This window comes from Schistocerca cancellata, chromosome 1, assembly GCF_023864275.1.
Source record: "Schistocerca cancellata isolate TAMUIC-IGC-003103 chromosome 1, iqSchCanc2.1, whole genome shotgun sequence".
Classification (NCBI taxonomy): domain Eukaryota; kingdom Metazoa; phylum Arthropoda; class Insecta; order Orthoptera; family Acrididae; genus Schistocerca; species Schistocerca cancellata.
Window position 1 is genome coordinate 480613289 of NC_064626.1, and position 21492 is coordinate 480634780.

Here is a 21492-nt window from a genome sequence, read left to right on the forward strand (position 1 = left end):
ACACAGCAAAGCCCAGCCCACAGTGTCACGCCACAGCAGTGTCAGACACGTTCTCCATCACATGTATACAAACAAATGAACGTGCCTGCGCTGTCGGGACACTAACTACAGTGGTTAGCTGCATTCACCTCCGTGGCAATGTCTTGCAGTCCTCCAAGCCTCTTGACTACAGACATGTGACTCGATAACAAGTGGACAGACGCAGCATCTCTCTCGCCGTCGGGTGTTGCCACGAATCGTACTTAACGTGGCTTTCTGCACGCGTCAGCGTAGCGTCAGTCGAGCAAAGTCGAGACAAGTCGCATAAGAGGAGCAACAAAAACGCGCATTTCCGGTACCGGGAATCGAACCCGGGCCTCCTGGGTGAGAGCCAGGTATCCTAGCCACTAGACTACACCGGATGACGGCGCCAGTGCTCCTCCAGCGAACGCAGCAACCACCCACGATTAACTGACGACAACTGTAAAAAATCCACTCTCGCACGCTATAGAACGGCATGCTCTGGACGCATATCGTGGAGACGAACGCCAGCAGTGATGAGAGCAAAAGGCGCCTACAAATCCTGCCGTTGCACCACGTACTGTTCTACGACAATTCACGAAGCAGACGCTCACGCCTTGTTGTGCTGTTTCCTTTGCGGGCAATGAGTGCATGTGACTTCGATGCAGGAAACATTACACGTTTGGCAGCAGTGGGATTGGAACCCACGCCTCCGAAGAGACTGGTGCCTGAAACCAGCGCATCAGACCGCTCGGCCACGCTACCTACGCAACACGCGCGTCACATGAGCTGCGTCCTACTCCACGAGAACACACAGCAACGGCACAAAAATGAGACGCCAAAATTGGCAACGGTGGGATTCGAACCCACGCCTCCGAAGAGACTGGTGCCTAAAACCAGCGCCTTAGACCGCTCGGCCACGTTACCCTTGGAACAGCGGCGGCAAAACGTTCCCTTTGTACTACAAAGATCACTTCGAAAAGGAAGTATCTTGGCAATCGCCGTGCCATGTATTTTCACTGCTCTCCCACTGGAAGCGTCTCTTTAGGCCACCCACAACAAGAAAATGCCGTGCCCGCCATATGGTAGCGACGCCACTTGTCTGTAGCTGTCGTAGTTAAGGAGACAGCATCAAGAGACGTTTTCGTGCCGTGACCAGGTTTCGAACCTGGGCTTTCCGTAACCACTAAAGTATCATAGCTGTACCTGTCAGGGGCGGAGCTAGAATGCTCCATGTAACAAACATATGTGAGCTCAAGGAGGTTACACTTGTGATGAAGTGGTAGTACAAACTGCGGCCTGCGGAACACGAGTGAAAAACCAAGAAAGCACTGTGATTTCGTGTACTCGTGCACTATCGTCAATGCAACGGCAGCAAGGAAAAACTTTCAAAATTGCCGTGACCAGGATTCGAACCTGGGTTATTGCGGCCACAACGCAATGTCCTAACCACTAGACGAACACGGCCACGGAGGCGCCCGCCAGAGCAGCTGGCGGGAATGCAAGTGGCGGTACACAGCAAAGCCCAGCCCACAGTGTCACGCCACAGCAGTGTCAGACACGTTCTCCATCACATGTATACAAACAAATGAACGTGCCTGCGCTGTCGGGACACTAACTACAGTGGTTAGCTGCATTCACCTCCGTGGCAATGTCTTGCAGTCCTCCAAGCCTCTTGACTACAGACATGTGACTCGATAACAAGTGGACAGACGCAGCATCTCTCTCGCCGTCGGGTGTTGCCACGAATCGTACTTAACGTGGCTTTCTGCACGCGTCAGCGTAGCGTCAGTCGAGCAAAGTCGAGACAAGTCGCATAAGAGGAGCAACAAAAACGCGCATTTCCGGTACCGGGAATCGAACCCAGGCCTCCTGGGTGAGAGCCAGGTATCCTAGCCACTAGACTACACCGGATGACGGCGCCAGTGCTCCTCCAGCGAACGCAGCAACCACCCACGATTAACTGACGACAACTGTAAAAAATCCACTCTCGCACGCTATAGAACGGCATGCTCTGGACGCATATCGTGGAGACGAACGCCAGCAGTGATGAGAGCAAAAGGCGCCTACAAATCCTGCCGTTGCACCACGTACTGTTCTACGACAATTCACGAAGCAGACGCTCACGCCTTGTTGTGCTGTTTCCTTTGCGGGCAATGAGTGCATGTGACTTCGATGCAGGAAACATTACACGTTTGGCAGCAGTGGGATTGGAACCCACGCCTCCGAAGAGACTGGTGCCTGAAACCAGCGCCTCAGACCGCTCGGCCACGCTACCTACGCAACACGCGCGTCACATGAGCTGCGTCCTACTCCACGAAAACACACAGCAACGGCACAAAAATGAGACGCCAAAATTGGCAACGGTGGGATTCGAACCCACGCCTCCGAAGAGACTGGTGCCTAAAACCAGCGCCTTAGACCGCTCGGCCACGTTACCCTTGGAACAGCGGCGGCAAAACGTTCCCTTTGTACTACAAAGATCACTTCGAAAAGGAAGTATCTTGGCAATCGCCGTGCCATGTATTTTCACTGCTCTCCCACTGGAAGCGTCTCTTTAGGCCACCCACAACAAGAAAATGCCGTGCCCGCCATATGGTAGCGACGCCACTTGTCTGTAGCTGTCGTAGTTAAGGAGACAGCATCAAGAGACGTTTTCGTGCCGTGACCAGGTTTCGAACCTGGGCTTTCCGTAACCACTAAAGTATCATAGCTGTACCTGTCAGGGGCGGAGCTAGAATGCTCCATGTAACAAACATATGTGAGCTCAAGGAGGTTACACTTGTGATGAAGTGGTAGTACAAACTGCGGCCTGCGGAACACGAGTGAAAAACCAAGAAAGCACTGTGATTTCGTGTACTCGTGCACTATCGTCAATGCAACGGCAGCAAGGAAAAACTTTCAAAATTGCCGTGACCAGGATTCGAACCTGGGTTATTGCGGCCACAACGCAATGTCCTAACCACTAGACGAACACGGCCACGGAGGCGCCCGCCAGAGCAGCTGGCGGGAATGCAAGTGGCGGTACACAGCAAAGCCCAGCCCACAGTGTCACGCCACAGCAGTGTCAGACACGTTCTCCATCACATGTATACAAACAAATGAACGTGCCTGCGCTGTCGGGACACTAACTACAGTGGTTAGCTGCATTCACCTCCGTGGCAATGTCTTGCAGTCCTCCAAGCCTCTTGACTACAGACATGTGACTCGATAACAAGTGGACAGACGCAGCATCTCTCTCGCCGTCGGGTGTTGCCACGAATCGTACTTAACGTGGCTTTCTGCACGCGTCAGCGTAGCGTCAGTCGAGCAAAGTCGAGACAAGTCGCATAAGAGGAGCAACAAAAACGCGCATTTCCGGTACCGGGAATCGAACCCAGGCCTCCTGGGTGAGAGCCAGGTATCCTAGCCACTAGACTACACCGGATGACGGCGCCAGTGCTCCTCCAGCGAACGCAGCAACCACCCACGATTAACTGACGACAACTGTAAAAAATCCACTCTCGCACGCTATAGAATGGCATGCTCTGGACGCATATCGTGGAGACGAACGCCAGCAGTGATGAGAGCAAAAGGCGCCTACAAATCCTGCCGTTGCACCACGTACTGTTCTACGACAATTCACGAAGCAGACGCTCACGCCTTGTTGTGCTGTTTCCTTTGCGGGCAATGAGTGCATGTGACTTCGATGCAGGAAACATTACACGTTTGGCAGCAGTGGGATTGGAACCCACGCCTCCGAAGAGACTGGTGCCTGAAACCAGCGCCTCAGACCGCTCGGCCACGCTACCTACGCAACACGCGCGTCACATGAGCTGCGTCCTACTCCACGAAAACACACAGCAACGGCACAAAAATGAGACGCCAAAATTGGCAACGGTGGGATTCGAACCCACGCCTCCGAAGAGACTGGTGCCTAAAACCAGCGCCTTAGACCGCTCGGCCACGTTACCCTTGGAACAGCGGCGGCAAAACGTTCCCTTTGTACTACAAAGATCACTTCGAAAAGGAAGTATCTTGGCAATCGCCGTGCCATGTATTTTCACTGCTCTCCCACTGGAAGCGTCTCTTTAGGCCACCCACAACAAGAAAATGCCGTGCCCGCCATATGGTAGCGACGCCACTTGTCTGTAGCTGTCGTAGTTAAGGAGACAGCATCAAGAGACGTTTTCGTGCCGTGACCAGGTTTCGAACCTGGGCTTTCCGTAACCACTAAAGTATCATAGCTGTACCTGTCAGGGGCGGAGCTAGAATGCTCCATGTAACAAACATATGTGAGCTCAAGGAGGTTACACTTGTGATGAAGTGGTAGTACAAACTGCGGCCTGCGGAACACGAGTGAAAAACCAAGAAAGCACTGTGATTTCGTGTACTCGTGCACTATCGTCAATGCAACGGCAGCAAGGAAAAACTTTCAAAATTGCCGTGACCAGGATTCGAACCTGGGTTATTGCGGCCACAACGCAATGTCCTAACCACTAGACGAACACGGCCACGGAGGCGCCCGCCAGAGCAGCTGGCGGGAATGCAAGTGGCGGTACACAGCAAAGCCCAGCCCACAGTGTCACGCCACAGCAGTGTCAGACACGTTCTCCATCACATGTATACAAACAAATGAACGTGCCTGCGCTGTCGGGACACTAACTACAGTGGTTAGCTGCATTCACCTCCGTGGCAATGTCTTGCAGTCCTCCAAGCCTCTTGACTACAGACATGTGACTCGATAACAAGTGGACAGACGCAGCATCTCTCTCGCCGTCGGGTGTTGCCACGAATCGTACTTAACGTGGCTTTCTGCACGCGTCAGCGTAGCGTCAGTCGAGCAAAGTCGAGACAAGTCGCATAAGAGGAGCAACAAAAACGCGCATTTCCGGTACCGGGAATCGAACCCAGGCCTCCTGGGTGAGAGCCAGGTATCCTAGCCACTAGACTACACCGGATGACGGCGCCAGTGCTCCTCCAGCGAACGCAGCAACCACCCACGATTAACTGACGACAACTGTAAAAAATCCACTCTCGCACGCTATAGAACGGCATGCTCTGGACGCATATCGTGGAGACGAACGCCAGCAGTGATGAGAGCAAAAGGCGCCTACAAATCCTGCCGTTGCACCACGTACTGTTCTACGACAATTCACGAAGCAGACGCTCACGCCTTGTTGTGCTGTTTCCTTTGCGGGCAATGAGTGCATGTGACTTCGATGCAGGAAACATTACACGTTTGGCAGCAGTGGGATTGGAACCCACGCCTCCGAAGAGACTGGTGCCTGAAACCAGCGCCTCAGACCGCTCGGCCACGCTACCTACGCAACACGCGCGTCACATGAGCTGCGTCCTACTCCACGAAAACACACAGCAACGGCACAAAAATGAGACGCCAAAATTGGCAACGGTGGGATTCGAACCCACGCCTCCGAAGAGACTGGTGCCTAAAACCAGCGCCTTAGACCGCTCGGCCACGTTACCCTTGGAACAGCGGCGGCAAAACGTTCCCTTTGTACTACAAAGATCACTTCGAAAAGGAAGTATCTTGGCAATCGCCGTGCCATGTATTTTCACTGCTCTCCCACTGGAAGCGTCTCTTTAGGCCACCCACAACAAGAAAATGCCGTGCCCGCCATATGGTAGCGACGCCACTTGTCTGTAGCTGTCGTAGTTAAGGAGACAGCATCAAGAGACGTTTTCGTGCCGTGACCAGGTTTCGAACCTGGGCTTTCCGTAACCACTAAAGTATCATAGCTGTACCTGTCAGGGGCGGAGCTAGAATGCTCCATGTAACAAACATATGTGAGCTCAAGGAGGTTACACTTGTGATGAAGTGGTAGTACAAACTGCGGCCTGCGGAACACGAGTGAAAAACCAAGAAAGCACTGTGATTTCGTGTACTCGTGCACTATCGTCAATGCAACGGCAGCAAGGAAAAACTTTCAAAATTGCCGTGACCAGGATACGAACCTGGGTTATTGCGGCCACAACGCAATGTCCTAACCACTAGACGATCACGGCCACGGAGGCGCCCGCCAGAGCAGCTGGCGGGAATGCAAGTGGCGGTACACAGCAAAGCCCAGCCCACAGTGTCACGCCACAGCAGTGTCAGACACGTTCTCCATCACATGTATACAAACAAATGAACGTGCCTGCGCTGTCGGGACACTAACTACAGTGGTTAGCTGCATTCACCTCCGTGGCAATGTCTTGCAGTCCTCCAAGCCTCTTGACTACAGACATGTGACTCGATAACAAGTGGACAGACGCAGCATCTCTCTCGCCGTCGGGTGTTGCCACGAATCGTACTTAACGTGGCTTTCTGCACGCGTCAGCGTAGCGTCAGTCGAGCAAAGTCGAGACAAGTCGCATAAGAGGAGCAACAAAAACGCGCATTTCCGGTACCGGGAATCGAACCCGGGCCTCCTGGGTGAGAGCCAGGTATCCTAGCCACTAGACTACACCGGATGACGGCGCCAGTGCTCCTCCAGCGAACGCAGCAACCACCCACGATTAACTGACGACAACTGTAAAAAATCCACTCTCGCACGCTATAGAACGGCATGCTCTGGACGCATATCGTGGAGACGAACGCCAGCAGTGATGAGAGCAAAAGGCGCCTACAAATCCTGCCGTTGCACCACGTACTGTTCTACGACAATTCACGAAGCAGACGCTCACGCCTTGTTGTGCTGTTTCCTTTGCGGGCAATGAGTGCATGTGACTTCGATGCAGGAAACATTACACGTTTGGCAGCAGTGGGATTGGAACCCACGCCTCCGAAGAGACTGGTGCCTGAAACCAGCGCCTCAGACCGCTCGGCCACGCTACCTACGCAACACGCGCGTCACATCAGCTGCGTCCTACTCCACGAGAACACACAGCAACGGCACAAAAATGAGACGCCAAAATTGGCAACGGTGGGATTCGAACCCACGCCTCCGAAGAGACTGGTGCCTAAAACCAGCGCCTTAGACCGCTCGGCCACGTTACCCTTGGAACAGCGGCGGCAAAACGTTCCCTTTGTACTACAAAGATCACTTCGAAAAGGAAGTATCTTGGCAATCGCCGTGCCATGTATTTTCACTGCTCTCCCACTGGAAGCGTCTCTTTAGGCCACCCACAACAAGAAAATGCCGTGCCCGCCATATGGTAGCGACGCCACTTGTCTGTAGCTGTCGTAGTTAAGGAGACAGCATCAAGAGACGTTTTCGTGCCGTGACCAGGTTTCGAACCTGGGCTTTCCGTAACCACTAAAGTATCATAGCTGTACCTGTCAGGGGCGGAGCTAGAATGCTCCATGTAACAAACATATGTGAGCTCAAGGAGGTTACACTTGTGATGAAGTGGTAGTACAAACTGCGGCCTGCGGAACACGAGTGAAAAACCAAGAAAGCACTGTGATTTCGTGTACTCGTGCACTATCGTCAATGCAACGGCAGCAAGGATAAACTTTCAAAATTGCCGTGACCAGGATACGAACCTGGGTTATTGCGGCCACAACGCAATGTCCTAACCACTAGACGATCACGGCCACGGAGGCGCCCGCCAGAGCAGCTGGCGGGAATGCAAGTGGCGGTACACAGCAAAGCCCAGCCCACAGTGTCACGCCACAGCAGTGTCAGACACGTTCTCCATCACATGTATACAAACAAATGAACGTGCCTGCGCTGTCGGGACACTAACTACAGTGGTTAGCTGCATTCACCTCCGTGGCAATGTCTTGCAGTCCTCCAAGCCTCTTGACTACAGACATGTGACTCGATAACAAGTGGACAGACGCAGCATCTCTCTCGCCGTCGGGTGTTGCCACGAATCGTACTTAACGTGGCTTTCTGCACGCGTCAGCGTAGCGTCAGTCGAGCAAAGTCGAGACAAGTCGCATAAGAGGAGCAACAAAAACGCGCATTTCCGGTACCGGGAATCGAACCCGGGCCTCCTGGGTGAGAGCCAGGTATCCTAGCCACTAGACTACACCGGATGACGGCGCCAGTGCTCCTCCAGCGAACGCAGCAACCACCCACGATTAACTGACGACAACTGTAAAAAATCCACTCTCGCACGCTATAGAACGGCATGCTCTGGACGCATATCGTGGAGACGAACGCCAGCAGTGATGAGAGCAAAAGGCGCCTACAAATCCTGCCGTTGCACCACGTACTGTTCTACGACAATTCACGAAGCAGACGCTCACGCCTTGTTGTGCTGTTTCCTTTGCGGGCAATGAGTGCATGTGACTTCGATGCAGGAAACATTACACGTTTGGCAGCAGTGGGATTGGAACCCACGCCTCCGAAGAGACTGGTGCCTGAAACCAGCGCCTCAGACCGCTCGGCCACGCTACCTACGCAACACGCGCGTCACATGAGCTGCGTCCTACTCCACGAGAACACACAGCAACGGCACAAAAATGAGACGCCAAAATTGGCAACGGTGGGATTCGAACCCACGCCTCCGAAGAGACTGGTGCCTAAAACCAGCGCCTTAGACCGCTCGGCCACGTTACTCTTGGAACAGCGGCGGCAAAACGTTCCCTTTGTACTACAAAGATCACTTCGAAAAGGAAGTATCTTGGCAATCGCCGTGCCATGTATTTTCACTGCTCTCCCACTGGAAGCGTCTCTTTAGGCCACCCACAACAAGAAAATGCCGTGCCCGCCATATGGTAGCGACGCCACTTGTCTGTAGCTGTCGTAGTTAAGGAGACAGCATCAAGAGACGTTTTCGTGCCGTGACCAGGTTTCGAACCTGGGCTTTCCGTAACCACTAAAGTATCATAGCTGTACCTGTCAGGGGCGGAGCTAGAATGCTCCATGTAACAAACATATGTGAGCTCAAGGAGGTTACACTTGTGATGAAGTGGTAGTACAAACTGCGGCCTGCGGAACACGAGTGAAAAACCAAGAAAGCACTGTGATTTCGTGTACTCGTGCACTATCGTCAATGCAACGGCAGCAAGGAAAAACTTTCAAAATTGCCGTGACCAGGATTCGAACCTGGGTTATTGCGGCCACAACGCAATGTCCTAACCACTAGACGAACACGGCCACGGAGGCGCCCGCCAGAGCAGCTGGCGGGAATGCAAGTGGCGGTACACAGCAAAGCCCAGCCCACAGTGTCACGCCACAGCAGTGTCAGACACGTTCTCCATCACATGTATACAAACAAATGAACGTGCCTGCGCTGTCGGGACACTAACTACAGTGGTTAGCTGCATTCACCTCCGTGGCAATGTCTTGCAGTCCTCCAAGCCTCTTGACTACAGACATGTGACTCGATAACAAGTGGACAGACGCAGCATCTCTCTCGCCGTCGGGTGTTGCCACGAATCGTACTTAACGTGGCTTTCTGCACGCGTCAGCGTAGCGTCAGTCGAGCAAAGTCGAGACAAGTCGCATAAGAGGAGCAACAAAAACGCGCATTTCCGGTACCGGGAATCGAACCCAGGCCTCCTGGGTGAGAGCCAGGTATCCTAGCCACTAGACTACACCGGATGACGGCGCCAGTGCTCCTCCAGCGAACGCAGCAACCACCCACGATTAACTGACGACAACTGTAAAAAATCCACTCTCGCACGCTATAGAACGGCATGCTCTGGACGCATATCGTGGAGACGAACGCCAGCAGTGATGAGAGCAAAAGGCGCCTACAAATCCTGCCGTTGCACCACGTACTGTTCTACGACAATTCACGAAGCAGACGCTCACGCCTTGTTGTGCTGTTTCCTTTGCGGGCAATGAGTGCATGTGACTTCGATGCAGGAAACATTACACGTTTGGCAGCAGTGGGATTGGAACCCACGCCTCCGAAGAGACTGGTGCCTGAAACCAGCGCCTCAGACCGCTCGGCCACGCTACCTACGCAACACGCGCGTCACATGAGCTGCGTCCTACTCCACGAAAACACACAGCAACGGCACAAAAATGAGACGCCAAAATTGGCAACGGTGGGATTCGAACCCACGCCTCCGAAGAGACTGGTGCCTAAAACCAGCGCCTTAGACCGCTCGGCCACGTTACCCTTGGAACAGCGGCGGCAAAACGTTCCCTTTGTACTACAAAGATCACTTCGAAAAGGAAGTATCTTGGCAATCGCCGTGCCATGTATTTTCACTGCTCTCCCACTGGAAGCGTCTCTTTAGGCCACCCACAACAAGAAAATGCCGTGCCCGCCATATGGTAGCGACGCCACTTGTCTGTAGCTGTCGTAGTTAAGGAGACAGCATCAAGAGACGTTTTCGTGCCGTGACCAGGTTTCGAACCTGGGCTTTCCGTAACCACTAAAGTATCATAGCTGTACCTGTCAGGGGCGGAGCTAGAATGCTCCATGTAACAAACATATGTGAGCTCAAGGAGGTTACACTTGTGATGAAGTGGTAGTACAAACTGCGGCCTGCGGAACACGAGTGAAAAACCAAGAAAGCACTGTGATTTCGTGTACTCGTGCACTATCGTCAATGCAACGGCAGCAAGGAAAAACTTTCAAAATTGCCGTGACCAGGATACGAACCTGGGTTATTGCGGCCACAACGCAATGTCCTAACCACTAGACGATCACGGCCACGGAGGCGCCCGCCAGAGCAGCTGGCGGGAATGCAAGTGGCGGTACACAGCAAAGCCCAGCCCACAGTGTCACGCCACAGCAGTGTCAGACACGTTCTCCATCACATGTATACAAACAAATGAACGTGCCTGCGCTGTCGGGACACTAACTACAGTGGTTAGCTGCATTCACCTCCGTGGCAATGTCTTGCAGTCCTCCAAGCCTCTTGACTACAGACATGTGACTCGATAACAAGTGGACAGACGCAGCATCTCTCTCGCCGTCGGGTGTTGCCACGAATCGTACTTAACGTGGCTTTCTGCACGCGTCAGCGTAGCGTCAGTCGAGCAAAGTCGAGACAAGTCGCATAAGAGGAGCAACAAAAACGCGCATTTCCGGTACCGGGAATCGAACCCGGGCCTCCTGGGTGAGAGCCAGGTATCCTAGCCACTAGACTACACCGGATGACGGCGCCAGTGCTCCTCCAGCGAACGCAGCAACCACCCACGATTAACTGACGACAACTGTAAAAAATCCACTCTCGCACGCTATAGAACGGCATGCTCTGGACGCATATCGTGGAGACGAACGCCAGCAGTGATGAGAGCAAAAGGCGCCTACAAATCCTGCCGTTGCACCACGTACTGTTCTACGACAATTCACGAAGCAGACGCTCACGCCTTGTTGTGCTGTTTCCTTTGCGGGCAATGAGTGCATGTGACTTCGATGCAGGAAACATTACACGTTTGGCAGCAGTGGGATTGGAACCCACGCCTCCGAAGAGACTGGTGCCTGAAACCAGCGCCTCAGACCGCTCGGCCACGCTACCTACGCAACACGCGCGTCACATCAGCTGCGTCCTACTCCACGAGAACACACAGCAACGGCACAAAAATGAGACGCCAAAATTGGCAACGGTGGGATTCGAACCCACGCCTCCGAAGAGACTGGTGCCTAAAACCAGCGCCTTAGACCGCTCGGCCACGTTACCCTTGGAACAGCGGCGGCAAAACGTTCCCTTTGTACTACAAAGATCACTTCGAAAAGGAAGTATCTTGGCAATCGCCGTGCCATGTATTTTCACTGCTCTCCCACTGGAAGCGTCTCTTTAGGCCACCCACAACAAGAAAATGCCGTGCCCGCCATATGGTAGCGACGCCACTTGTCTGTAGCTGTCGTAGTTAAGGAGACAGCATCAAGAGACGTTTTCGTGCCGTGACCAGGTTTCGAACCTGGGCTTTCCGTAACCACTAAAGTATCATAGCTGTACCTGTCAGGGGCGGAGCTAGAATGCTCCATGTAACAAACATATGTGAGCTCAAGGAGGTTACACTTGTGATGAAGTGGTAGTACAAACTGCGGCCTGCGGAACACGAGTGAAAAACCAAGAAAGCACTGTGATTTCGTGTACTCGTGCACTATCGTCAATGCAACGGCAGCAAGGATAAACTTTCAAAATTGCCGTGACCAGGATACGAACCTGGGTTATTGCGGCCACAACGCAATGTCCTAACCACTAGACGATCACGGCCACGGAGGCGCCCGCCAGAGCAGCTGGCGGGAATGCAAGTGGCGGTACACAGCAAAGCCCAGCCCACAGTGTCACGCCACAGCAGTGTCAGACACGTTCTCCATCACATGTATACAAACAAATGAACGTGCCTGCGCTGTCGGGACACTAACTACAGTGGTTAGCTGCATTCACCTCCGTGGCAATGTCTTGCAGTCCTCCAAGCCTCTTGACTACAGACATGTGACTCGATAACAAGTGGACAGACGCAGCATCTCTCTCGCCGTCGGGTGTTGCCACGAATCGTACTTAACGTGGCTTTCTGCACGCGTCAGCGTAGCGTCAGTCGAGCAAAGTCGAGACAAGTCGCATAAGAGGAGCAACAAAAACGCGCATTTCCGGTACCGGGAATCGAACCCGGGCCTCCTGGGTGAGAGCCAGGTATCCTAGCCACTAGACTACACCGGATGACGGCGCCAGTGCTCCTCCAGCGAACGCAGCAACCACCCACGATTAACTGACGACAACTGTAAAAAATCCACTCTCGCACGCTATAGAACGGCATGCTCTGGACGCATATCGTGGAGACGAACGCCAGCAGTGATGAGAGCAAAAGGCGCCTACAAATCCTGCCGTTGCACCACGTACTGTTCTACGACAATTCACGAAGCAGACGCTCACGCCTTGTTGTGCTGTTTCCTTTGCGGGCAATGAGTGCATGTGACTTCGATGCAGGAAACATTACACGTTTGGCAGCAGTGGGATTGGAACCCACGCCTCCGAAGAGACTGGTGCCTGAAACCAGCGCCTCAGACCGCTCGGCCACGCTACCTACGCAACACGCGCGTCACATGAGCTGCGTCCTACTCCACGAGAACACACAGCAACGGCACAAAAATGAGACGCCAAAATTGGCAACGGTGGGATTCGAACCCACGCCTCCGAAGAGACTGGTGCCTAAAACCAGCGCCTTAGACCGCTCGGCCACGTTACTCTTGGAACAGCGGCGGCAAAACGTTCCCTTTGTACTACAAAGATCACTTCGAAAAGGAAGTATCTTGGCAATCGCCGTGCCATGTATTTTCACTGCTCTCCCACTGGAAGCGTCTCTTTAGGCCACCCACAACAAGAAAATGCCGTGCCCGCCATATGGTAGCGACGCCACTTGTCTGTAGCTGTCGTAGTTAAGGAGACAGCATCAAGAGACGTTTTCGTGCCGTGACCAGGTTTCGAACCTGGGCTTTCCGTAACCACTAAAGTATCATAGCTGTACCTGTCAGGGGCGGAGCTAGAATGCTCCATGTAACAAACATATGTGAGCTCAAGGAGGTTACACTTGTGATGAAGTGGTAGTACAAACTGCGGCCTGCGGAACACGAGTGAAAAACCAAGAAAGCACTGTGATTTCGTGTACTCGTGCACTATCGTCAATGCAACGGCAGCAAGGATAAACTTTCAAAATTGCCGTGACCAGGATACGAACCTGGGTTATTGCGGCCACAACGCAATGTCCTAACCACTAGACGATCACGGCCACGGAGGCGCCCGCCAGAGCAGCTGGCGGGAATGCAAGTGGCGGTACACAGCAAAGCCCAGCCCACAGTGTCACGCCACAGCAGTGTCAGACACGTTCTCCATCACATGTATACAAACAAATGAACGTGCCTGCGCTGTCGGGACACTAACTACAGTGGTTAGCTGCATTCACCTCCGTGGCAATGTCTTGCAGTCCTCCAAGCCTCTTGACTACAGACATGTGACTCGATAACAAGTGGACAGACGCAGCATCTCTCTCGCCGTCGGGTGTTGCCACGAATCGTACTTAACGTGGCTTTCTGCACGCGTCAGCGTAGCGTCAGTCGAGCAAAGTCGAGACAAGTCGCATAAGAGGAGCAACAAAAACGCGCATTTCCGGTACCGGGAATCGAACCCGGGCCTCCTGGGTGAGAGCCAGGTATCCTAGCCACTAGACTACACCGGATGACGGCGCCAGTGCTCCTCCAGCGAACGCAGCAACCACCCACGATTAACTGACGACAACTGTAAAAAATCCACTCTCGCACGCTATAGAACGGCATGCTCTGGACGCATATCGTGGAGACGAACGCCAGCAGTGATGAGAGCAAAAGGCGCCTACAAATCCTGCCGTTGCACCACGTACTGTTCTACGACAATTCACGAAGCAGACGCTCACGCCTTGTTGTGCTGTTTCCTTTGCGGGCAATGAGTGCATGTGACTTCGATGCAGGAAACATTACACGTTTGGCAGCAGTGGGATTGGAACCCACGCCTCCGAAGAGACTGGTGCCTGAAACCAGCGCCTCAGACCGCTCGGCCACGCTACCTACGCAACACGCGCGTCACATCAGCTGCGTCCTACTCCACGAGAACACACAGCAACGGCACAAAAATGAGACGCCAAAATTGGCAATGGTGGGATTCGAACCCACGCCTCCGAAGAGACTGGTGCCTAAAACCAGCGCCTTAGACCGCTCGGCCACGTTACCCTTGGAACAGCGGCGGCAAAACGTTCCCTTTGTACTACAAAGATCACTTCGAAAAGGAAGTATCTTGGCAATCGCCGTGCCATGTATTTTCACTGCTCTCCCACTGGAAGCGTCTCTTTAGGCCACCCACAACAAGAAAATGCCGTGCCCGCCATATGGTAGCGACGCCACTTGTCTGTAGCTGTCGTAGTTAAGGAGACAGCATCAAGAGACGTTTTCGTGCCGTGACCAGGTTTCGAACCTGGGCTTTCCGTAACCACTAAAGTATCATAGCTGTACCTGTCAGGGGCGGAGCTAGAATGCTCCATGTAACAAACATATGTGAGCTCAAGGAGGTTACACTTGTGATGAAGTGGTAGTACAAACTGCGGCCTGCGGAACACGAGTGAAAAACCAAGAAAGCACTGTGATTTCGTGTACTCGTGCACTATCGTCAATGCAACGGCAGCAAGGAAAAACTTTCAAAATTGCCGTGACCAGGATACGAACCTGGGTTATTGCGGCCACGACGCAATGTCCTAACCACTAGACGATCACGGCCACGGAGGCGCCCGCCAGAGCAGCTGGCGGGAATGCAAGTGGCGGTACACAGCAAAGCCCAGCCCACAGTGTCACGCCACAGCAGTGTCAGACACGTTCTCCATCACATGTATACAAACAAATGAACGTGCCTGCGCTGTCGGGACACTAACTACAGTGGTTAGCTGCATTCACCTCCGTGGCAATGTCTTGCAGTCCTCCAAGCCTCTTGACTACAGACATGTGACTCGATAACAAGTGGACAGACGCAGCATCTCTCTCGCCGTCGGGTGTTGCCACGAATCGTACTTAACGTGGCTTTCTGCACGCGTCAGCGTAGCGTCAGTCGAGCAAAGTCGAGACAAGTCGCATAAGAGGAGCAACAAAAACGCGCATTTCCGGTACCGGGATTCGAACCCGGGCCTCCTGGGTGAGAGCCAGGTATCCTAGCCACTAGACTACACCGGATGACGGCGCCAGTGCTCCTCCAGCGAACGCAGCAACCACCCACGATTAACTGACGACAACTGTAAAAAATCCACTCTCGCACGCTATAGAACGGCATGCTCTGGACGCATATCGTGGAGACGAACGCCAGCAGTGATGAGAGCAAAAGGCGCCTACAAATCCTGCCGTTGCACCACGTACTGTTCTACGACAATTCACGAAGCAGACGCTCACGCCTTGTTGTGCTGTTTCCTTTGCGGGCAATGAGTGCATGTGACTTCGATGCAGGAAACATTACACGTTTGGCAGCAGTGGGATTGGAACCCACGCCTCCGAAGAGACTGGTGCCTGAAACCAGCGCCTCAGACCGCTCGGCCACGCTACCTACGCAACACGCGCGTCACATGAGCTGCGTCCTACTCCACGAGAACACACAGCAACGGCACAAAAATGAGACGCCAAAATTGGCAACGGTGGGATTCGAACCCACGCCTCCGAAGAGACTGGTGCCTAAAACCAGCGCCTTAGACCGCTCGGCCACGTTACCCTTGGAACAGCGTCGGCAAAACGTTCCCTTTGTACTACAAAGATCACTTCGAAAAGGAAGTATCTTGGCAATCGCCGTGCCATGTATTTTCACTGCTCTCCCACTGGAAGCGTCTCTTTAGGCCACCCACAACAAGAAAATGCCGTGCCCGCCATATGGTAGCGACGCCACTTGTCTGTAGCTGTCGTAGTTAAGGAGACAGCATCAAGAGACGTTTTCGTGCCGTGACCAGGTTTCGAACCTGGGCTTTCCGTAACCACTAAAGTATCATAGCTGTACCTGTCAGGGGCGGAGCTAGAATGCTCCATGTAACAAACATATGTGAGCTCAAGGAGGTTACACTTGTGATGAAGTGGTAGTACAAACTGCGGCCTGCGGAACACGAGTGAAAAACCAAGAAAGCACTGTGATTTCGTGTACTCGTGCACTATCGTCAATGCAACGGCAGCAAGGAAAAACTTTCAAAATTGCCGTGACCAGGATACGAACCTGGGTTATTGTGGCCACGACGCAATGTCCTAACCACTAGACGATCACGGCCACGGAGGCGCCCGCCAGAGCAGCTGGCGGGAATGCAAGTGGCGGTACACAGCAAAGCCCAGCCCACAGTGTCACGCCACAGCAGTGTCAGACACGTTCTCCATCACATGTATACAAACAAATGAACGTGCCTGCGCTGTCGGGACACTAACTACAGTGGTTAGCTGCATTCACCTCCGTGGCAATGTCTTGCAGTCCTCCAAGCCTCTTGACTACAGACATGTGACTCGATAACAAGTGGACAGACGCAGCATCTCTCTCGCCGTCGGGTGTTGCCACGAATCGTACTTAACGTGGCTTTCTGCACGCGTCAGCGTAGCGTCAGTCGAGCAAAGTCGAGACAAGTCGCATAAGAGGAGCAACAAAAACGCGCATTTCCGGTACCGGGAATCGAACCCGGGCCTCCTGGGTGAGAGCCAGGTATCCTAGCCACTAGACTACACCGGATGACGGCGCCAGTGCTCCTCCAGCGAACGCAGCAACCACCCACGATTAACTGACGACAACTGTAAAAAATCCACTCTCGCACGCTATAGAACGGCATGCTCTGGACGCATATCGTGGAGACGAACGCCAGCAGTGATGAGAGCAAAAGGCGCCTACAAATCCTGCCGTTGCACCACGTACTGTTCTACGACAATTCACGAAGCAGACGCTCACGCCTTGTTGTGCTGTTTCCTTTGCGGGCAATGAGTGCATGTGACTTCGATGCAGGAAACATTACACGTTTGGCAGCAGTGGGATTGGAACCCACGCCTCCGAAGAGACTGGTGCCTGAAACCAGCGCCTCAGACCGCTCGGCCACGCTACCTACGCAACACGCGCGTCACATGAGCTGCGTCCTACTCCACGAGAACACACAGCAACGGCACAAAAATGAGACGCCAAAATTGGCAACGGTGGGATTCGAACCCACGCCTCCGAAGAGACTGGTGCCTAAAACCAGCGCCTTAGACCGCTCGGCCACGTTACCCTTGGAACAGCGGCGGCAAAACGTTCCCTTTGTACTACAAAGATCACTTCGAAAAGGAAGTATCTTGGCAATCGCCGTGCCATGTATTTTCACTGCTCTCCCACTGGAAGCGTCTCTTTAGGCCACCCACAACAAGAAAATGCCGTGCCCGCCATATGGTAGCGACGCCACTTGTCTGTAGCTGTCGTAGTTAAGGAGACAGCATCAAGAGACGTTTTCGTGCCGTGACCAGGTTTCGAACCTGGGCTTTCCGTAACCACTAAAGTATCATAGCTGTACCTGTCAGGGGCGGAGCTAGAATGCTCCATGTAACAAACATATGTGAGCTCAAGGAGGTTACACTTGTGATGAAGTGGTAGTACAAACTGCGGCCTGCGGAACACGAGTGAAAAACCAAGACAGCACTGTGATTTCGTGTACTCGTGCACTATCGTCAATGCAACGGCAGCAAGGAAAAACTTTCAAAATTGCCGTGACCAGGATACGAACCTGGGTTATTGCGGCCACAACGCAATGTCCTAACCACTAGACGATCACGGCCACGGAGGCGCCCGCCAGAGCAGCTGGCGGGAATGCAAGTGGCGGTACACAGCAAAGCCCAGCCCACAGTGTCACGCCACAGCAGTGTCAGACACGTTCTCCATCACATGTATACAAACAAATGAACGTGCCTGCGCTGTCGGGACACTAACTACAGTGGTTAGCTGCATTCACCTCCGTGGCAATGTCTTGCAGTCCTCCAAGCCTCTTGACTACAGACATGTGACTCGATAACAAGTGGACAGACGCAGCATCTCTCTCGCCGTCGGGTGTTGCCACGAATCGTACTTAACGTGGCTTTCTGCACGCGTCAGCGTAGCGTCAGTCGAGCAAAGTCGAGACAAGTCGCATAAGAGGAGCAACAAAAACGCGCATTTCCGGTACCGGGATTCGAACCCGGGCCTCCTGGGTGAGAGCCAGGTATCCTAGCCACTAGACTACACCGGATGACGGCGCCAGTGCTCCTCCAGCGAACGCAGCAACCACCCACGATTAACTGACGACAACTGTAAAAAATCCACTCTCGCACGCTATAGAACGGCATGCTCTGGACGCATATCGTGGAGACGAACGCCAGCAGTGATGAGAGCAAAAGGCGCCTACAAATCCTGCCGTTGCACCACGTACTGTTCTACGACAATTCACGAAGCAGACGCTCACGCCTTGTTGTGCTGTTTCCTTTGCGGGCAATGAGTGCATGTGACTTCGATGCAGGAAACATTACACGTTTGGCAGCAGTGGGATTGGAACCCACGCCTCCGAAGAGACTGGTGCCTGAAACCAGCGCCTCAGACCGCTCGGCCACGCTACCTACGCAACACGCGCGTCACATGAGCTGCGTCCTACTCCACGAGAACACACAGCAACGGCACAAAAATGAGACGCCAAAATTGGCAACGGTGGGATTCGAACCCACGCCTCCGAAGAGACTGGTGCCTAAAACCAGCGCCTTAGACCGCTCGGCCACGTTACCCTTGGAACAGCGGCGGCAAAACGTTCCCTTTGTACTACAAAGATCACTTCGAAAAGGAAGTATCTTGGCAATCGCCGTGCCATGTATTTTCACTGCTCTCCCACTGGAAGCGTCTCTTTAGGCCACCCACAACAAGAAAATGCCGTGCCCGCCATATGGTAGCGACGCCACTTGTCTGTAGCTGTCGTAGTTAAGGAGACAGCATCAAGAGACGTTTTCGTGCCGTGACCAGGTTTCGAACCTGGGCTTTCCGTAACCACTAAAGTATCATAGCTGTACCTGTCAGGGGCGGAGCTAGAATGCTCCATGTAACAAACATATGTGAGCTCAAGGAGGTTACACTTGTGATGAAGTGGTAGTACAAACTGCGGCCTGCGGAACACGAGTGAAAAACCAAGACAGCACTGTGATTTCGTGTACTCGTGCACTATCGTCAATGCAACGGCAGCAAGGAAAAACTTTCAAAATTGCCGTGACCAGGATACGAACCTGGGTTATTGCGGCCACAACGCAATGTCCTAACCACTAGACGATCACGGCCACGGAGGCGCCCGCCAGAGCAGCTGGCGGGAATGCAAGTGGCGGTACACAGCAAAGCCCAGCCCACAGTGTCACGCCACAGCAGTGTCAGACACGTTCTCCATCACATGTATACAAACAAATGAACGTGCCTGCGCTGTCGGGACACTAACTACAGTGGTTAGCTGCATTCACCTCCGTGGCAATGTCTTGCAGTCCTCCAAGCCTCTTGACTACAGACATGTGACTCGATAACAAGTGGACAGACGCAGCATCTCTCTCGCCGTCGGGTGTTGCCACGAATCGTACTTAACGTGGCTTTCTGCACGCGTCAGCGTAGCGTCAGTCGAGCAAAGTCGAGACAAGTCGCATAAGAGGAGCAACAAAAACGCGCATTTCCGGTACCGGGAATCGAACCCGGGCCTCCTGGGTGAGAGCCAGGTATCCTAGCCACTAGACTACACCGGATGACGGCGCCAGTGCTCCTCCAGCGAACGCAGCAACCACCCACGATTAACTGACGACAACTGTAAAAAATCCACTCTCGCACGCTATAGAACGGCATGCTCTGGACGCATATCGTGGAGACGAACGCCAGCAGTGATGAGAGCAAAAGGCGCCTACAAATCCTGCCGTTGCACCACGTACTGTTCTACGACAATTCACGAAGCAGACGCTCACGCCTTGTTGTGCTGTTTCCTTTGCGGGCAATGAGTGCATGTGACTTCGATGCAGGAAACATTACACGTTTGGCAGCAGTGGGATTGGAACCCACGCCTCCGAAGAGACTGGTGCCTGAAACCAGCGCCTCAGACCGCTCGGCCACGCTACCTACGCAACACGCGCGTCACATCAGCTGCGTCCTACTCCACGAGAACACACAGCAACGGCACAAAAATGAGACGCCAAAATTGGCAACGGTGGGATTCGAACCCACGCCTCCGAAGAGACTGGTGCCTAAAACCAGCGCCTTAGACCGCTCGGCCACGTTACCCTTGGAACAGCGGCGGCAAAACGTTCCCTTTGTACTACAAAGATCACTTCGAAAAGGAAGTATCTTGGCAATCGCCGTGCCATGTATTTTCACTGCTCTCCCACTGGAAGCGTCTCTTTAGGCCACCCACAACAAGAAAATGCCGTGCCCGCCATATGGTAGCGACGCCACTTGTCTGTAGCTGTCGTAGTTAAGGAGACAGCATCAAGAGACGTTTTCGTGCCGTGACCAGGTTTCGAACCTGGGCTTTCCGTAACCACTAAAGTATCATAGCTGTACCTGTCAGGGGCGGAGCTAGAATGCTCCATGTAACAAACATATGTGAGCTCAAGGAGGTTACACTTGTGATGAAGTGGTAGTACAAACTGCGGCCTGCGGAACACGAGTGAAAAACCAAGACAGCACTGTGATTTCGTGTACTCGTGCACTATCGTCAATGCAACGGCAGCAAGGAAAAACTTTCAAAATTGCCGTGACCAGGATACGAACCTGGGTTATTGCGGCCACAACGCAATGTCCTAACCACTAGACGATCACGGCCACGGAGGCGCCCGCCAGAGCAGCTGGCGGGAATGCAAGTGGCGGTACACAGCAAAGCCCAGCCCACAGTGTCACGCCACAGCAGTGTCAGACACGTTCTCCATCACATGTATACAAACAAATGAACGTGCCTGCGCTGTCGGGACACTAACTACAGTGGTTAGCTGCATTCACCTCCGTGGCAATGTCTTGCAGTCCTCCAAGCCTCTTGACTACAGACATGTGACTCGATAACAAGTGGACAGACGCAGCATCTCTCTCGCCGTCGGGTGTTGCCACGAATCGTACTTAACGTGGCTTTCTGCACGCGTCAGCGTAGCGTCAGTCGAGCAAAGTCGAGACAAGTCGCATAAGAG

At 53.4% G+C, this 21492-nt stretch overlaps 41 non-coding genes across 41 annotated transcripts; all 41 read right to left on the reverse strand.

Annotated features, from left to right (window-relative positions):
• Positions 1-329: 329 nt before the first annotated feature.
• On the reverse strand, positions 330-401 carry Trnae-cuc (transfer RNA glutamic acid (anticodon CUC)). Its single transcript has one exon. It is a non-coding gene; the product is annotated as a tRNA-Glu (tRNA).
• Positions 402-845: 444 nt separating this feature from the next.
• Trnal-uag (transfer RNA leucine (anticodon UAG)) lies at positions 846-927 on the reverse strand. Its single transcript has one exon. It is a non-coding gene; the product is annotated as a tRNA-Leu (tRNA).
• A 468-nt stretch (positions 928-1395) lies between these two features.
• Positions 1396-1467, reverse strand: Trnah-gug (transfer RNA histidin (anticodon GUG)). Its single transcript has one exon. It is a non-coding gene; the product is annotated as a tRNA-His (tRNA).
• A 375-nt stretch (positions 1468-1842) lies between these two features.
• Trnae-cuc (transfer RNA glutamic acid (anticodon CUC)) lies at positions 1843-1914 on the reverse strand. Its single transcript has one exon. It is a non-coding gene; the product is annotated as a tRNA-Glu (tRNA).
• A 444-nt stretch (positions 1915-2358) lies between these two features.
• Positions 2359-2440, reverse strand: Trnal-uag (transfer RNA leucine (anticodon UAG)). Its single transcript has one exon. It is a non-coding gene; the product is annotated as a tRNA-Leu (tRNA).
• A 468-nt stretch (positions 2441-2908) lies between these two features.
• On the reverse strand, positions 2909-2980 carry Trnah-gug (transfer RNA histidin (anticodon GUG)). The gene has a single exon. It is a non-coding gene; the product is annotated as a tRNA-His (tRNA).
• A 375-nt stretch (positions 2981-3355) lies between these two features.
• Trnae-cuc (transfer RNA glutamic acid (anticodon CUC)) lies at positions 3356-3427 on the reverse strand. Its single transcript has one exon. It is a non-coding gene; the product is annotated as a tRNA-Glu (tRNA).
• Positions 3428-3871: 444 nt separating this feature from the next.
• Trnal-uag (transfer RNA leucine (anticodon UAG)) lies at positions 3872-3953 on the reverse strand. The gene has a single exon. It is a non-coding gene; the product is annotated as a tRNA-Leu (tRNA).
• A 468-nt stretch (positions 3954-4421) lies between these two features.
• On the reverse strand, positions 4422-4493 carry Trnah-gug (transfer RNA histidin (anticodon GUG)). The gene has a single exon. It is a non-coding gene; the product is annotated as a tRNA-His (tRNA).
• Positions 4494-4868: 375 nt separating this feature from the next.
• Positions 4869-4940, reverse strand: Trnae-cuc (transfer RNA glutamic acid (anticodon CUC)). The gene has a single exon. It is a non-coding gene; the product is annotated as a tRNA-Glu (tRNA).
• Positions 4941-5384: 444 nt separating this feature from the next.
• On the reverse strand, positions 5385-5466 carry Trnal-uag (transfer RNA leucine (anticodon UAG)). The gene has a single exon. It is a non-coding gene; the product is annotated as a tRNA-Leu (tRNA).
• Positions 5467-5934: 468 nt separating this feature from the next.
• On the reverse strand, positions 5935-6006 carry Trnah-gug (transfer RNA histidin (anticodon GUG)). The gene has a single exon. It is a non-coding gene; the product is annotated as a tRNA-His (tRNA).
• A 375-nt stretch (positions 6007-6381) lies between these two features.
• Trnae-cuc (transfer RNA glutamic acid (anticodon CUC)) lies at positions 6382-6453 on the reverse strand. Its single transcript has one exon. It is a non-coding gene; the product is annotated as a tRNA-Glu (tRNA).
• Positions 6454-6897: 444 nt separating this feature from the next.
• Trnal-uag (transfer RNA leucine (anticodon UAG)) lies at positions 6898-6979 on the reverse strand. The gene has a single exon. It is a non-coding gene; the product is annotated as a tRNA-Leu (tRNA).
• Positions 6980-7447: 468 nt separating this feature from the next.
• Positions 7448-7519, reverse strand: Trnah-gug (transfer RNA histidin (anticodon GUG)). Its single transcript has one exon. It is a non-coding gene; the product is annotated as a tRNA-His (tRNA).
• Positions 7520-7894: 375 nt separating this feature from the next.
• Positions 7895-7966, reverse strand: Trnae-cuc (transfer RNA glutamic acid (anticodon CUC)). Its single transcript has one exon. It is a non-coding gene; the product is annotated as a tRNA-Glu (tRNA).
• A 444-nt stretch (positions 7967-8410) lies between these two features.
• On the reverse strand, positions 8411-8492 carry Trnal-uag (transfer RNA leucine (anticodon UAG)). Its single transcript has one exon. It is a non-coding gene; the product is annotated as a tRNA-Leu (tRNA).
• Positions 8493-8960: 468 nt separating this feature from the next.
• On the reverse strand, positions 8961-9032 carry Trnah-gug (transfer RNA histidin (anticodon GUG)). Its single transcript has one exon. It is a non-coding gene; the product is annotated as a tRNA-His (tRNA).
• A 375-nt stretch (positions 9033-9407) lies between these two features.
• On the reverse strand, positions 9408-9479 carry Trnae-cuc (transfer RNA glutamic acid (anticodon CUC)). The gene has a single exon. It is a non-coding gene; the product is annotated as a tRNA-Glu (tRNA).
• A 444-nt stretch (positions 9480-9923) lies between these two features.
• Positions 9924-10005, reverse strand: Trnal-uag (transfer RNA leucine (anticodon UAG)). The gene has a single exon. It is a non-coding gene; the product is annotated as a tRNA-Leu (tRNA).
• A 468-nt stretch (positions 10006-10473) lies between these two features.
• On the reverse strand, positions 10474-10545 carry Trnah-gug (transfer RNA histidin (anticodon GUG)). The gene has a single exon. It is a non-coding gene; the product is annotated as a tRNA-His (tRNA).
• A 375-nt stretch (positions 10546-10920) lies between these two features.
• Positions 10921-10992, reverse strand: Trnae-cuc (transfer RNA glutamic acid (anticodon CUC)). The gene has a single exon. It is a non-coding gene; the product is annotated as a tRNA-Glu (tRNA).
• Positions 10993-11436: 444 nt separating this feature from the next.
• On the reverse strand, positions 11437-11518 carry Trnal-uag (transfer RNA leucine (anticodon UAG)). The gene has a single exon. It is a non-coding gene; the product is annotated as a tRNA-Leu (tRNA).
• Positions 11519-11986: 468 nt separating this feature from the next.
• Trnah-gug (transfer RNA histidin (anticodon GUG)) lies at positions 11987-12058 on the reverse strand. The gene has a single exon. It is a non-coding gene; the product is annotated as a tRNA-His (tRNA).
• A 375-nt stretch (positions 12059-12433) lies between these two features.
• On the reverse strand, positions 12434-12505 carry Trnae-cuc (transfer RNA glutamic acid (anticodon CUC)). Its single transcript has one exon. It is a non-coding gene; the product is annotated as a tRNA-Glu (tRNA).
• A 444-nt stretch (positions 12506-12949) lies between these two features.
• Positions 12950-13031, reverse strand: Trnal-uag (transfer RNA leucine (anticodon UAG)). Its single transcript has one exon. It is a non-coding gene; the product is annotated as a tRNA-Leu (tRNA).
• A 468-nt stretch (positions 13032-13499) lies between these two features.
• Trnah-gug (transfer RNA histidin (anticodon GUG)) lies at positions 13500-13571 on the reverse strand. Its single transcript has one exon. It is a non-coding gene; the product is annotated as a tRNA-His (tRNA).
• A 375-nt stretch (positions 13572-13946) lies between these two features.
• Positions 13947-14018, reverse strand: Trnae-cuc (transfer RNA glutamic acid (anticodon CUC)). Its single transcript has one exon. It is a non-coding gene; the product is annotated as a tRNA-Glu (tRNA).
• A 444-nt stretch (positions 14019-14462) lies between these two features.
• On the reverse strand, positions 14463-14544 carry Trnal-uag (transfer RNA leucine (anticodon UAG)). Its single transcript has one exon. It is a non-coding gene; the product is annotated as a tRNA-Leu (tRNA).
• Positions 14545-15012: 468 nt separating this feature from the next.
• On the reverse strand, positions 15013-15084 carry Trnah-gug (transfer RNA histidin (anticodon GUG)). Its single transcript has one exon. It is a non-coding gene; the product is annotated as a tRNA-His (tRNA).
• Positions 15085-15459: 375 nt separating this feature from the next.
• Positions 15460-15531, reverse strand: Trnae-cuc (transfer RNA glutamic acid (anticodon CUC)). Its single transcript has one exon. It is a non-coding gene; the product is annotated as a tRNA-Glu (tRNA).
• A 444-nt stretch (positions 15532-15975) lies between these two features.
• On the reverse strand, positions 15976-16057 carry Trnal-uag (transfer RNA leucine (anticodon UAG)). The gene has a single exon. It is a non-coding gene; the product is annotated as a tRNA-Leu (tRNA).
• Positions 16058-16972: 915 nt separating this feature from the next.
• Trnae-cuc (transfer RNA glutamic acid (anticodon CUC)) lies at positions 16973-17044 on the reverse strand. The gene has a single exon. It is a non-coding gene; the product is annotated as a tRNA-Glu (tRNA).
• A 444-nt stretch (positions 17045-17488) lies between these two features.
• On the reverse strand, positions 17489-17570 carry Trnal-uag (transfer RNA leucine (anticodon UAG)). The gene has a single exon. It is a non-coding gene; the product is annotated as a tRNA-Leu (tRNA).
• A 468-nt stretch (positions 17571-18038) lies between these two features.
• Trnah-gug (transfer RNA histidin (anticodon GUG)) lies at positions 18039-18110 on the reverse strand. The gene has a single exon. It is a non-coding gene; the product is annotated as a tRNA-His (tRNA).
• A 375-nt stretch (positions 18111-18485) lies between these two features.
• On the reverse strand, positions 18486-18557 carry Trnae-cuc (transfer RNA glutamic acid (anticodon CUC)). The gene has a single exon. It is a non-coding gene; the product is annotated as a tRNA-Glu (tRNA).
• Positions 18558-19001: 444 nt separating this feature from the next.
• On the reverse strand, positions 19002-19083 carry Trnal-uag (transfer RNA leucine (anticodon UAG)). Its single transcript has one exon. It is a non-coding gene; the product is annotated as a tRNA-Leu (tRNA).
• Positions 19084-19551: 468 nt separating this feature from the next.
• On the reverse strand, positions 19552-19623 carry Trnah-gug (transfer RNA histidin (anticodon GUG)). Its single transcript has one exon. It is a non-coding gene; the product is annotated as a tRNA-His (tRNA).
• A 375-nt stretch (positions 19624-19998) lies between these two features.
• Positions 19999-20070, reverse strand: Trnae-cuc (transfer RNA glutamic acid (anticodon CUC)). Its single transcript has one exon. It is a non-coding gene; the product is annotated as a tRNA-Glu (tRNA).
• Positions 20071-20514: 444 nt separating this feature from the next.
• Trnal-uag (transfer RNA leucine (anticodon UAG)) lies at positions 20515-20596 on the reverse strand. The gene has a single exon. It is a non-coding gene; the product is annotated as a tRNA-Leu (tRNA).
• Positions 20597-21064: 468 nt separating this feature from the next.
• Trnah-gug (transfer RNA histidin (anticodon GUG)) lies at positions 21065-21136 on the reverse strand. Its single transcript has one exon. It is a non-coding gene; the product is annotated as a tRNA-His (tRNA).
• Positions 21137-21492: the final 356 nt, after the last annotated feature.